Consider the following 14,478-nt stretch of genomic DNA (forward strand, 5'->3'; position numbering starts at 1 on the left):
TAAAAAAACCCCCCACTGACTTGTATATTTGTAGGGAGTGTGTCTTACCGCGGTGTTCTTCTCGATTAAGTTTTCTTTCGCCAGCACTGCTGAGCTCACAGTCTGCCTGTTTAAAAGAAGACAAATTCTGGGTTAGAAGTTTGTTACTTTTTCTCTTTTCTTCTTCCTGCCCCGTCCCCAAATCTTTAATGGTTTAGATTCATCTCTGGAAGCTTTTGGTCTTTGTAACTATTTTTCTTATCAATACAATCACTATAGAACGAGTGCTAGCTTTCCAGTCTATGCTGTTTGGTGGCTACAACAAATGAATTCAAAGAAGGAAATCCAAATAAAATTAAGAATTTTAAATCGTAAAACTTGTAAAGTGCAGGTAACTTTGCAATTATTGAAGATAGTCCTATTTGCTGGAAAAGAAAAACAAACAAACAAACAAAAAGAGACCTGAGAATCTAATCCCAGATGCTAAGGAAACTGGATAGTTATTCAATTCTGTCTTTTGCTTCAGAATCCCTGTAAGCAACACTCAGACCCTCTGTCAGCAGATGTAGATTACAGCAAGAGTGAATGTTTACAGACTATTTCTTGTAGCCCAGTTTAGAGTTGCAGAATGATTTTGCTTGGCAGGGATGTCTGTAGGTCCTCTATTTCTACCTCCTTTTTTTCTGCTCACATAGAGCTGTGTCTGTTCCCAACTTACATGTCTCCTTGTTTGCTCGGAGAGCCTTCAACCCACGTGTGTCTCGATGGCACGTCCGTAGGTAAAGACAGCAGGCAAGAGGCGCTGCCTTCTGAAGCAGACCCAGATGGATTCTGGTTGCTAGGCACGCTCCAAGTCCTCACAATCAAGCTGGCCTTCTAGAACTCTAGACCAGCCTATTAGCAGGTGGGGACAGAACCTGTTCTGTAACAGGTTTTCCCCAAATGACCTGGTGTCCTTAGGGACACAATTTTGTTATGACTCTTCACGAGGTCATAAAAGCCCCCAGATATGGGCAGCACCTCTTTTTCATTGCAATTCTCAACTACTTGCCTAACTTGAGATCCTCTCTAACATTCAGCGAGGCAGAAATGTTCTGCGAGCATTGGTGTGCCACGCGTGGTTTTCTTTGGTTTTAATTTGTTTTCCCTTCTCTCTTTTAGTAATATTATGGAGACTTTTCTTTCGTTCAGGCTAATCGTCCTTCCCCAGCAGAAAGTTTAAAGGACCCTTCAGCTAAGTACAGGGTACACCGGGGGTTCGCTCTGTCACCCGCTTTTGTGCCACGCGTTTGCCCCTTTAAAAGTATAGCAACGCTTATACTGGTATAAAACTTAGTGTGCAGCAAGTTGATCATTGATGACCCTGTACAGAGCAGGAGCAGCATCATTTGAGGCAGCTGTACTTTGATCATGTCTCCCAAACTTTGTCACCTGTGCCATGCAATCTGTACCAGATTTCCAATTTCATAAATTTTTTGGTACCGTCTGTTTTCTTTATTGGGGAAATAAAATAAATTTGGCGTTCACAAAAACCTACTACAGAATACTTGGAAGTTTTCTCTTTAAATAAAGTTTATGTTCAGCCTGGTTTTCCACCAGGGAGACTAATAGGGAAAATCCTAGTAAGGAAAGACTAGTCCTGTCAGTATGTCTTTAGCTCAAGGCATCACGTTGGCCAGCTAAGCCCTTCACAGGCTGGGATGTGCTCACTACCTGAGGGCTGTGGCCGGGAGAATGCTTTCGAGCACTTCTCCTCAGAATGTTTAGATGAAAATGTGGCCTCTGTAAGAGAACAAAGCTTTTAAAAGAGAGTGAGACCCAAGGGATTAAGAGGCAATATTTTCAGGTTGATTTGGGAAGGTGTCTTCTGGTCCTCTAGTTCTACCTCGTTTTTATCCTGCCCACATAGGGCTGTGTCTGTTCCCAACTTACATGTCTCCTCGTTGCCTCAGAGAGCCTTCAGCCCACGTGTGTCTCGATGGCACGTCCGTAGGTAAAGACAGCAGGCAAGAGGCACTGCCTTCTGAGGCAGACCCAGACGGATTCGAGGGCTGTGAGGTCACAATGGCACTTCCCAGTCCTCACAACCAAGGTGGCCTTCTAGAACTCTGGTTGTGTATTTGTGTGGCCAACAAGTGCCTTGCTAGGGCCATAGTCCAAAGTGGGCATCCAGAAGGTGGAGATTTTTAAAGGAGAAAAGCCCTACCAGCTTCCCCAGAGTAGACTGGATCTGCAAGCCCTCCCCCTGCGTACACACGGGTCTGCCATTTTACGGTGCCACCGTTTTGTTCTCCATCATAGCCCTTGTCTCTCCTGGTGACTGCTGGCAAGCGCGGCCACCCCTGCCCCCACAGGCAGCGGCACCTCAGGAGAGGAAGCCCCGGTGGCAGCACACAGGGAGGCCAAGGCTTTGGTCAGTGCCATTTCCCCCGTGGCTTTGAGTGGTGCAGAAGGCATTTCCTATAGCAATTGTTTGGTTTTTATTGTACATTTTCCAGCCAGAGTGGACTTTTTTTAAAAAAACCAATAAAATCAAAGGAGAGTGTTGAAATGTGAAATCTGGTCTGAGTCTTTTTACAGGCATTGTTTGTCCACTTGTTCCTCATAATGCAAACACGGTATTGCCACGTGACTACTTGAAAAATTGTATTTAGTTTCATATGAGAGAGATGCAGAAACAGAAAAAGAAATGCCTGCAATATCTGTTCTATGTTTTATTAATGAATAGGTAGTGTCCATTTTTTTGTATTTCTTTCACTAGGAAAATTCTGTCATAGAAGGAAAATACTGAAAATTGGTTATGTGTAGAGTCTTTTCAAGAAAAAAAAGATTATAACTGTGTGCTCCTGTAATTAGGTACCCTAGTTGTTGAGGACAGCAACAGTTGTTGAGGACAGCATAGCATAAATCCAGAATTTGACTTTAATGTGTCTTAAGGGAAAATATAGAGGTGAAAAGAGAAATTTTTTTTTTTTTTTAGTTCAAAACCAGGAAGGAGTTTCCTTGTGCCACAGGAAGATTTTTTTCCTCTTGCTGCAATTACTGACATTAGTAACTGCTGTACAGTGATAAAAAGCAGAATATTGGACTGGTCTGGTAGAGCTGTGGCTATGATACGCTACGCTTTGTAGAACTGCAGGATAGTATGATAGGACACCTGTTTTTTGTATCAAGTGTGACTTACTGTTTCTTCAAAACTAATCCTCATTCCTGGAGGAAGAGAAATAGCCACTTGCTGAGAGAAGAGCGTGCAAAGCTAAGGAATCCATGAGAGGAAAGCCCTGCACTTCTGTGTCTGTTCCCTGCTAAGCCCAATCTTGATCATGAATTATCCAAGGAGGTGTGCTCCCTACTGTATGTCATTTTTGCATGTTAACTTTACATATTCTTTCCTGTGGGAATAAAAGTTTTGCTGTAGTCCATTTTTCCTACCATTTTGAGGAAGCCTTTATTTCAGTCATCTCATGCTTTCCCAAAGGAAGATGCTTTTTCTGTGACTCATATAAGGGGGTGTTTTTTAATTTTGTTAAAGGAAGCAGAAAGGTTTGTATTTTGTCAGGCTGTTTTCAGAGGCAATAGTATGTTGGTGTAAATGGGTTCTTCTTATCCTTACTGATGTCTGTCCATTAAATTGCAGGATTTCATCAGGACACGCAGGAGAATGAAAACTAGCACTGCACTGACTTAAGGTAAAGATACTGCAGCCCTATTTGTTTTTTACTTGAATTACTGACTTAGACAAATGACTGGCTTTAGACAAATCTCACATATGTTTCATGGATTTTGTTGTTGTTTTTTTGTTTTGCCTTTGCAGGAATTTTGCGGGTGTTATTTTCAGTTTTCAGCTACTGAAAAAACAATGTAATATAGATATATTTGCTAATGCCTTGTGTTTTTAAAAATAGTTAATCATGGTTACAAGCAAATGGCTGAAGATGATAGAGGGCTCTTCCCAAAATAATTTTAAAATGTTTACAGTGGCCTTTAGGCTAGTGCCTTTTCTCAGAGTTGTCCAACAGAGGTATCCAAGTGCCTTGCCAGAAGGCTGATTATTCATCCGAGAACATTCAAAGCCGGAAGTCTCATGAAAATCTCATGGAAGTCTCTTTAGCAGCTGACCCATTTCTGGAGACTTGGGGTGATTGGCGGGTTATGGGTTACGGACTTGGTTTTGTGTTGGTGTTGGTTTTAGGGGTAGTGGTGGGAGGTCCTGTTGGGGGTTGAAAGTTTGGGGTGGGGCCTGTTGAGGGTGTGGGCATATTTTTTGTTGGTATAGATTTTGGCAGGGGCGTAGCGGGTTTGTTCTTGGGGGGTAGGACTGGTTTTGGTTGCGGGGTGGGGCTATTGTTGACGCTGTTTGTTGTGTTAGAGCTTGTGCGGGGCTTGTCACGCGGAGCTATTTGGGCGGTTTAAGGCGGGGGGGGGGATCGGAGAATAGTTTACTGGAAGATTCCAGCTTTGAGAGTTGGAGATAGAGGTTTAAATCCTTTTTTTCTGATAAGGGTCTAAGACAAACTCTAAGAAGGGGAGTCGTCTTCACTCTTTGGTTTACAACACCAGTGTTTTTCTAAACTATTAGAGTATTTTAGTAGTTGCGTCTTTTGTTCTCTAGGGTGCTTGAGCCGCTAAGGAATACTTTAATGGTTTTCTATGCCTAATTTTGCATCCTGGATACTATTTCAGTATGATTTCTACATGACATGGGCACCCCAATTTGTCTTATTTTCAATGTTCACTTCATTTCATATATAAATATTCACGTCTTATATGAAAAGCGTTTACTTCAGTGTGAGGCAAAGAAGAGGCTCATCTTTTTGAGGGACACTGAGTAGCTCCACTCCTTAGTGAAACTGAGACTCTGGCATCAGACAAATGGGTTTGCTGCCTTAATTCAGATGAATCATAAAATAATGGCTTAGGTTGGAAGGGACCTTCGAGATCATCTACTCCAATGTGCCTGCCATGGGCAGGGACGCCTTCGTCTGGACAGGGTTTCTCAAATCCTCATCCTACCTGGCCTTGAACACCTCGAGGAAGGGGGCATCCACACCTTCTCTGGGCAGTCTGTTGTAGAGTCTCACTACCTTTGTACTGATGAACCTCTTCCTAAAATCCATTCTTCTTCAGTTTAAAAGCATTTGCCCTTGTCCTATTGGTGGACAAATATTGGTGGACTTCTCTTATGAGAAGTCCCTCTGCAGCCTTCCTGTAGGTTCCCTTTAGATATTGGAAAGAAGCTCTTGGTCCCCCCTGGAGTCTTCTCTTCTTTAGGCTGAACAATCCCAGCTCCCTCAACCTGTCCTTGTAGCGGAGGTGCTCCAGCCCCTGGATCATCTTTGTGGCCCTCCTCTGGACTCCTTGCAACAGATCTGTGTCCTTCCTGTGGTGGGGACACCAGAACTGGATACAGTATTCGAGGTGGGGTCTGACAAGAGCAGAGTAGAGGGGGAGAAGCACCTCTCTCTATCTCCTGGCCACGCTCGTTTTGATGCATCCTAGGAGAGAGTTGGTCTTCTGAGCTGCATGAGTGCACTGCCAGCTCCTGTTGAGCTTCGTGTCATCCAGCACCCCCAAGGCCTTCTCTTCAGGGCTACTCTCAACCCCCTCTGTACCCAGCTTGGTAGCTGGGCCTGGGACTGGCCTTGTCATCTTGAGTTTTAATAAGCTGAAACCAGATGTGCACCAAACAGGACGATTCTTTTACCTCTAGAGCCATTTTAGGTAGGGCACATTTCACCTCCGTGAAGAGAATGTTTTATGAATGTAGGCAGCAGGTGCCAGGACTTGCTGGGAGATGGGCTGGACGGTGCTCACCCCACCTGTGCCCATCTCCCGGCAAGTCCTGGCACCTGCTGCCTACACATGAATTTTAGGAAATAGAAGTCAGGGGCATAGTGTGCACATTTAGTAGCATGTATCTCTGAAATACAACGGTACTAGCATATTTTTTTTTAACACCTATCTTTTATTGATTTTAATTTTGAGCTATCCACTAATTATACTTGTTATTTCCTAAACTAACTATAGATAAAGTTAATACAAAGTTCTATCTATTTATCCACATCCCATGCAGAACCAGAGAACGAAGCGCTTCTTCCTATTCTTTTCTTTTTTCTTTTCCTTCTGTTTTTGTAATGGGGAATTTTGGGCCGGAGGACTTAATTTCTCTGGATCCGATGGGTGACCAGGCTGTGTTTCATCCAACTCTTTGGCCTTCTGGTCAGCGTGGCTCATGTTTTCTCCTGTGGATGTTTCACGTAGCGGAGCAGTAACCACAAGGTCTTGGGTGGTCACTGGGGAAGGCTGCTTTTTTGATCTCCTGCGCGCCCTTCTCCTCCGCTTCTTTTGAGTGCCTCCTGGCCCTAACTTCATGGAATCCCCTGTGTGACAAGGCTGTGTTCCATCTGACCCTTTTCCCTTTTGCTCAGCGTGGGTCACATTTTCCTTTGCTGAGGTTCCACAAGCTGTATCAGGAACCACGAGGTCTTCAGTGGTCCCTGGCAAAGGCTGCTTTTTTGCCTTCCTGCGTGGCCTTCTCCTACGCTTCTTCTCAGTGCCTTGTGGACTTAATTTCTCCAAGTCCTCCGTGTGACCAGGCTGTGTGAGAGACGGAGAATGCTGCATTACTATCCATACCACCACCACTACTTTAGAGAAAGCCTTCCAGAAGATGAAAGAAGTTGTCAAGTAGACGGGAGAGCTCCAAGCTATGGAACTGAAGGATTGGCGAACTGAACCCGCTGCCATGGATCACCTTCCAGCTCAGGAAGCTGGGACCAACAGGGTGGTGGGAATGGATTATAGAAATGGGGGCATTTGCATTGAGTGTCATATTAATTTGTAGCAGAATGTGTAGAGGAATGGCCTGAGCATGCATACACAGCCCCATGCTTTAGGCAGTCAGGTGCTAAGTATGAGATGGGAGGCGTGAGCTTGTGTCAAGCCCACCTGTGCTAAGCCCCCCGCCCAGTTAGGGTTTGCCTCAGCTGCGCATGAGCAGGATTGGGGGGGCCAATAAAAGGGGAGCTTCCGAACACACGCTTGGCTCACTCTGGAGCAGCCAAAGGAGGAGGTCAGCTGAGTCTGGAGCAGAAGCACCAAACGAGGCTAGCCAAGTCTAAAGGCAGCAAAACCGGAGCACTGACTGTGCCCCTTGGTCAGAACACCTCTTTGACTTCGGAGCACTGTACGCCAAGAAAGGTTTGCCTGCTTTAATTGGCCTTAAAATTGTCGTTGTGTTTATTTGATGTTTTGTAATGTGCTTTTTAAGTGCTGTCTCCTCATCTTTTCCTTCTGTCTGTTGTCCTCATCTTTTCCTTCTGTCTGCTATAAAAAATCACCGCAAAGGACAAGGGCACAGAGTGTTTGAGGCAGTGGGTGGTGTGCGAGACCCGTCCTCAGGAGGGGTATTCTGGGAAGTGGTGTGAAACACCAGTGTAAGCTGCCTGAACAGAGCCTCATGAGCATTCCAAAGGGATTGCGGGAGAGGGGGGAGACAGCAATAGGGGTCTGAGCTGTCCTTTCAGTCTGCTAAACATCTTGTGCATCTTGCTGCTAGATACCTAGTGCAAAAAGAGATCTATAAGCTATCTATATATAAGCTATCTATAAGATCTATAAGCTTCCAGCATCTCAAATCAGGGCATCTCCTTGAAATCCAGAAGAGAAACTTCTATGAGGATGGACACTGGGGAAAGGTTTTGTTCATAATGAAAACTCTTCAGTAAAGCATACAATTATAAGTTTTCCTCGAGCTATCTAGCAGGGCGTTCCTCACTTGTTAGTGTTAAAAATGGTATTGTTACCTGTACAGATTGGTGCTGATGCTGGCACTGAGAAGAGGTCTCCTGTAAAGAGTTCATCTGAGCCTTGTCAAATTGTTTTCTCACAGCTGCCAGGCCACCAGGCACAGTACAGAAGTTGGCTTTCTCTGAAGTCTAGAGTGGTAAAATAAGGCCAGTTATATTACATTTGTGCTAGGAAGGTACTCCTATGGGGTGATTATATTTTTGGGGGGAAGTAGTTAATAGCAGTATAAGCTATAATGCGTATAAATTTCAAATGGAAACACGTGGAAGAACTTGGTTACGTCTGTAGCCTCTTACAGGCGCCTTCCACTGATGTAGTCTACAAACCCTACTTATTTTAGCAGTATTCCTAAATTAACATCAGCGTTTAGAATGAATACAGTATTGAGTTATTTTTCCAAGCATTGCCATCAAAATACAAAACACCTCTGAAGTGTTAATATTAACTGCTGAATCTCACTGTACCATATTAGGACTACTACTTGTCAACCAAAAACGAGGACCTACAAATTATAAACTTCTTTGGGGATTTTGCAATCTAGAATTAAACCCTGGTTGCTAAACGCCCTGTGTGAGATAGCTGCTACTCTTGTTGCATTTCCCTTTCTGTCCAAGACAGTTTCTGAGGGCCCGGTGGTTGCCTTTGTAGTTTTAGGGATCAGCCATGTATTGCAGCTAAATAATACTCTGTCTTTGCAGGAATGACTCTGGCAGCCATAAGTACTGTTTCTGGCTATTTCATATGACAGTACATAGGAGCTGAGATCTGAAGAGCTGATTTTAAGATATTTCTGACTGTTAGGTGTGTAGTGAAGTGGTATTGCTCTGTTTTAACAGATGATAAAATCTGTTAGCCAAATACTTTGTGTGCTGCTTATTATTAATATTAAACTTTGCTCTAAAATACCTAATCCCTATTTGGTTTCAAATTTTGACCCTCACTAGGAATGTAGGATATTTTACTTTGGAAAGCTAACAGCATTCAGATAAGAAAACATGGAAATCTTACATCAGCAAAGGAGGTGGTACTCTGTCTGTTGGACACAGCAGCCTTGTACAAAGCCAGTCTTTCTCTCAGGGAGATGGTCTCCTGGAAATCCAGAGGTGTGTTGTCGGCGCCAGGAGTGCTCTTTTTAGGTTTGCAAGAACCCACTGTAAGTAGAAAGAGACATTGTATTTCCTATGAAGGAAACAGGTACTCTTTTCCAAATCTTGAAAGAAAAGCAGTACAACTAAAACTTTATCAAAATTACAAACTCCATTTTAACCTTATTTCAAGATGTGAAAAGTCATCTATAAGCATCTGCAATTAAGCCACAGTGAATGTGGAGACAGCAGTTCAGAGTGCTCCTGAAGGAGTAGCATTGGGTTACTAGCAGTAGGAAATTTTTCTTTGCTTTCTAAACTCATATGACTGTATTAGAAGAATTCCATGTAGCCAGGCACAAAAACGTCTTTCTGGTAGAGGTGGACCATCACAAAGGTTAGGAGACCACTACCTTGGAGTAAAGCAAGACATGAAATCAACATGGCAATGCTAACCTTCAGAGATCTTGCTGTGGTCATTTTCTGATGACATCTTTTCAAAGATTGCTCGCCCTCTTTTCACAGCTGACTCCTTCAGAGGACTGACAGAAGGGCTCCCAGGCTCAGTCTTCAGTGCTAATGTAAGTGAACTTTTTTCTGTTTCCTGTCAGAAAGACATCAAGAGTATGTGTGGTAAAAGCCATTGGTAGGAAACAGGAGTGGGGTTTGGTGGGAGGAATGAGGTGGGAGTTTGAAGAAGGCACAGAAGAAGGGGGTGCTGTTGTGAGAGAGGTGTTCCCCACAATGCCATAGAATCAATTTTTGTAATACCAGAAATTCTGTTATCTCTCGTCCTTATTCCCATTTATCTTCCCTCGGGAAGGTGAAGGGGGGAGGGGGAGAATTGACAAAAAATTCTGTCCTCTGGTCTTTGTTCTGTGCAAACCGCTGAAGCTGTGACCCATGGTGAAAGACATTTAGCTACACTAAAATTATTGAAGTTGTCCTAATTAAGATAACTTACGAAGTTTTTGGTCCCCTATAGTACTGTGAAATATTTTTTTAAGATTAAAAAAGGCCAGCTTCACCTGAGATCATTAAAAGAAAAATCACTGACTTTTCTCAATGAAACCTCTGATGGCAAAGAAAGGTTGCAGTTTGTCCAGACCTTTCGTTTTATGTCAGTGAAAGCCAGTGGGTGAAGTGACAGCAGGTTTCTCAGTCGAAAGGGAGTCAATACTGTTCTACAAATAAGAAGCAATTGCTTCAAAAAAGTTTTAGAGTGTTTGTAAGCTGTTCCATTTGAGAGTCTTCTCTCAGACCATAGTGTCTAGTTTCTTGACCCCGAGAAAATACCAAGCAAGCACAATTGCACACTGACTTACCTGACAGGTTGACAGATAGTGCCAGGTAGAAAATACTAAAAGAACCTTGATTAATACCATTGTGGAATACAGGAAGTTACAGAACACTAATTATTAATATGCTGATCCAAATTGTCCGCAGGGTCAGAGGAGAAGGAGGGGAGTGTGAGGCTGGGGAAACTGCCTTGCAGCCCTGGGCTCTATGTCAAGGCCACCTCAAGGTGTCCCTCCAGCCCAGGCACTTACCTTTTTAGCACCCAGGACCTCGAAGCAATTCCTCAGCTCCTTCACACTGATGGGGAAGGGCTGGGTGTGCTGAGGGCCATCTGGGTTCTCCTGGAGCCCGTCTGCCCTGCTGCTCCCTGCCGACACTCGGGCCACGGTGCTGCTGCAGCTGATGATGTGCGGCAGACGGGCCCGTGGTGCTGGTGAGCGTGGGAGCACTGGGCCCGCTCTTGAAGCGGCAGCAGACTCCCATTTCTGCACAAGTAGCCCTACAGAGCCCTTGTGCAGGGGAAAGTCTGCCAGCTCCAGCGTGGCCTGCCAATAGAACATGTACCTGGGGTCAGAGACAGAGCTCTTGGTGGGGCAAAAAAAGAAGGGTTTCCGACCTGTGTAAGAAGGCACAGGCAACTCAGGGGGAGCACAGAGATCTCGTTTGGTAATAGGGAGAGAAACTGAGGAAGGCGAAAGCCCATCTGGAACTGAACATGGCCACCGACATAAGAGGGCAATAAAGAAAGTTTCTATAAATCCACCAAGACTACAAAGAGAGCCTGGGCCAGTCTCCATCTCTTACTGGATGCAGAGGGCAACATTGCAAGCAAAGCGAGGGAAAAGGCTGAGATACTTAATGCCGCCTCTGCCTCCATCTTTCACAGTCAGACCAGCTACCACCAGAGTGTTGAGCCTCCTGAGCTGGAAGATAAGGACGGAGAGCAGATGCTATTCTAGCCAATGTTGCAAGGTTGCAGTGTTTTGAGGTAAATCACACTGGAGCACTAATTCTTGTGTCTTAGCAGGAAAATCAGTGCATTTTCCCATGGAATAAGAGACGACTAAAAAGTGCATTGCTCATATTCTTGGGACTTGAGGAAAGTCATGCTTATTTTTTTTTCCTTTTATCCCCTCATTCTCACTTATTGCATGAGCAATATCAGGCTCCACACTACAGAGCCCTTTAAAAAAAAAAAAAAAATCAAAAAAACCCCCACTGACTTGTATATTTGTAGGGAGTGTGTCTTACCGCGGTGTTCTTCTCAATTAAGTTTTGTTTTGCCAGCATTGCTGAGCTCACAGTCTGCCTGTTTAAAAGAAGACGAATTCTGGGTTAGAAGTTTGTTCCTTTTTCTCTTTTCTTCTTCCTGCCCCATCCCCAAATCTTTAATGGTTTAGATTCATCTCTGGAAGCTTTTGGTCTTTGTAACTATTTTTCTTATCAATACAATCACTATAGAACGAGTGCTAGCTTTCCAGTCTATGCTGTTTGTTGGCTACAACAAATGAATTCAAAGAAGGAAATCCAAATAAAATTAAGAATTTTAAATCGTAAAACTTGTAAAGTGCAGGTAACTTTGCAATTATTGAAGATAGTCCTATTTGCTGGAAAAGAAAAACAAACAAACAAACAAAAAGAGACCTGAGAATCTAATCCTAGATGCTAAGGAAACTGGATAGTTATTCAGTTCTGACTGTTGCTTCAAAATCCCTGTAAGCAACACTCAGACCCTCTATCAGCAGATGTAGATTACAGCAAGAGTGAATGTTTACAGACTATTTCTTGTAGCCCAGTTTAGAGTTGCAGAATGATTTTGCTTGGCAGGGATGTCTGTAGGTCCTCTATTTCTACCTCCTTTTTTTCTGCTCACATAGAGCTGTGTCTGTTCCCAACTTACATGTCTCCTCGTTTGCTCGGAGAGCCTTCAACCCACGTGTGTCTCGATGGCACGTCCGTAGGTAAAGACAGCAGGCAAGAGGCGCTGCCTTCTGAAGCAGACCCAGATGGATTCTGGTTGCTAGGCACGCTCCAAGTCCTCACAATCAAGCTGGCCTTCTAGAACTCTAGACCAGCCTATTAGCAGGTGGGGACAGAACCTGTTCTGTAACAGGTTTTCCCCAAATGACCTGGTGTCCTTAGGGACACAGTTTTGTTATGACTCTTCACGAGGTCATAAAAGCCCCCAGATATGGGCAGCACCTCTTTTTCATTGCAATTGTCAACTACTTGCCTAACTTGAGATCCTCTCTAACATTCAGCGAGGCAGAAATGTTCTGCGAGCATTGGTGTGCCACGCGTGGTTTTCTTTGGTTTTAATTTGTTTTCCCTTCTCTCTTTTAGTAATATTATGGAGACTTTTCTTTCGTTCAGGCTAATCGTCCTTCCCCAATAGGAAGTTTAAAGGACCCTTCAGCTAAGTACAGGGTACACTGGGGGTTCGCTCTGTCACCCGCTTTTGTGCCACGTGTTTTGTAACTTCAAAATGAGCTGAAATCATGAAAAACTGCAGGCCATGAAATGTACAAAACAACAACATGATTTAAAATACTTAAAAATTCTATACCCACCATCACCGCCCCCTTTGAAAGTATAGCAACGCTTATACTGGTATAAAACTTATTGTGCAACAAGTTGATCATTGATGACCCTGTACAGAGCAGGAGCAGCATCATTTGAGTCAGCTATACTTTGAGCATGTCTCCCAGACTTTGTCACGTGTGGCATGCAATCTGTACCACAATGCCAGTTTCCTAATTTTTTTGCTGCTGTCTCTGTTTTATTTATTGGGGAAATAAAATAAATTTGGCGTTCACAAAACCCTATTACAGAATACTTGGAAGTTTTCTCTTTAAATAAAGTTTATGTTCAGCCTGGTTTTCCACCAGGGAGACAAATAGGGAAAATCCTAGTAAGGAAAGACTAGTCCTGTCAGTATGTCTTTAGCTCAAGGCATCACGTTGCCCAGCTAAGCCCTTCACAGGCTGGGATGTGCTCACTACCTGAGGGCTGTGGCAAGGAGAATGCTTTCGAGCACTTCTCCTCAGAATGTTTAGATGAAAATGTGGCCTCTGTAAGAGAACGAAGCTTTTAAAAGAGAGTGAGACCCAAGGGATTAAGAGGCAATATTTTCAGGTTGATTTGGGAAGGTGTCTTCTGGTCCTCTAGTTCTACCTCGTTTTTATCCTGCTCACAAAGGGCTGTGTCTGTTCCCAACTTACATGTCTCCTCGTTGCCTCAGAGAGCCTTCAGCCCACGTGTGTCTCGATGGCACGTCCGTAGGTAAAGACAGCAGGCAAGAGGCACTGCCTTCTGAGGCAGACCCAGACGGATTCGAGGGCTGTGAGGTCACAATGGCACTTCCCAGTCCTCACAACCAAGGTGGCCTTCTAGAACTCTGGTTGTGTATTTGTGTGGCCAACAAGTGCCTTGCTAGGGCCATAGTCCAAAGTGGGCATCCAGAAGGTGGAGATTTTTAAAGGAGAAAAGCCCTACCAGCTTCCCCAGAGTAGACTGGATCTGCAAGCCCTCCCCCTGCGTACACACGGGTCTGCCATTTTACGGTGCCACCGTTTTGTTCTCCATCATAGCCCTTGTCTCTCCTGGTGACTGCTGGCAAGCGCGGCCACCCCTGCCCCCACAGGCAGCGGCACCTCAGGAGTGGAAGCCCCGGTGGCAGCACACAGGGAGGCCAAGGCTTTGGTCAGCGCCATTTCCCACGTGGCTTTGAGTGGTGCAGAAGGCATTTCCTATAGCAATTGTTTGGGTTTTAATGTACATTTTCCAGCCAGAGTGGATATTTTTTAAAAAAACCAATAAAATCAAAGGAGAGTGTTGAAATGTGAAATCTGGTCTGAGTCTTTGTACAGGCATTGTTTGTCCACTTGTTACTCATAATGCAAACATGGTATTGCCACGTGACTACTTGAAAAATTCTTTTTAGTTTCATATGAGAGAGATGCAGAAACAGAAAAAGAAATGCCTGCAATATCTGTTATATGTTTTATTAATGAATAGGTAGTGTCCATTTTTTTGTATTTCTTTCACTAGGAAAATTCTGTCATAGAAGGAAAATACTGAAAATTGGTTATGTGTAGAGTCTTTTCAAGAAAAAAAAGAGTTGTAACTGTGAGCTCCTGTGTTTAGATACCGTAGTTGTTGAGGACAGCAACAGTTGTTGAGGACAGCATAAATCCAGAATTTGACTTTAATGTGTCTTAAGGGAAAATATGGAGGTGAAAAGAGAATTTTTTTTTTTTTTTTTGTTCAAAACCAGGAAGGAGTTTCCTTGTGCCACAGGAAGATT

This window comes from Heliangelus exortis, chromosome 6 (genome assembly GCF_036169615.1).
Source record: "Heliangelus exortis chromosome 6, bHelExo1.hap1, whole genome shotgun sequence".
Classification (NCBI taxonomy): Eukaryota; Metazoa; Chordata; class Aves; order Apodiformes; family Trochilidae; genus Heliangelus; species Heliangelus exortis.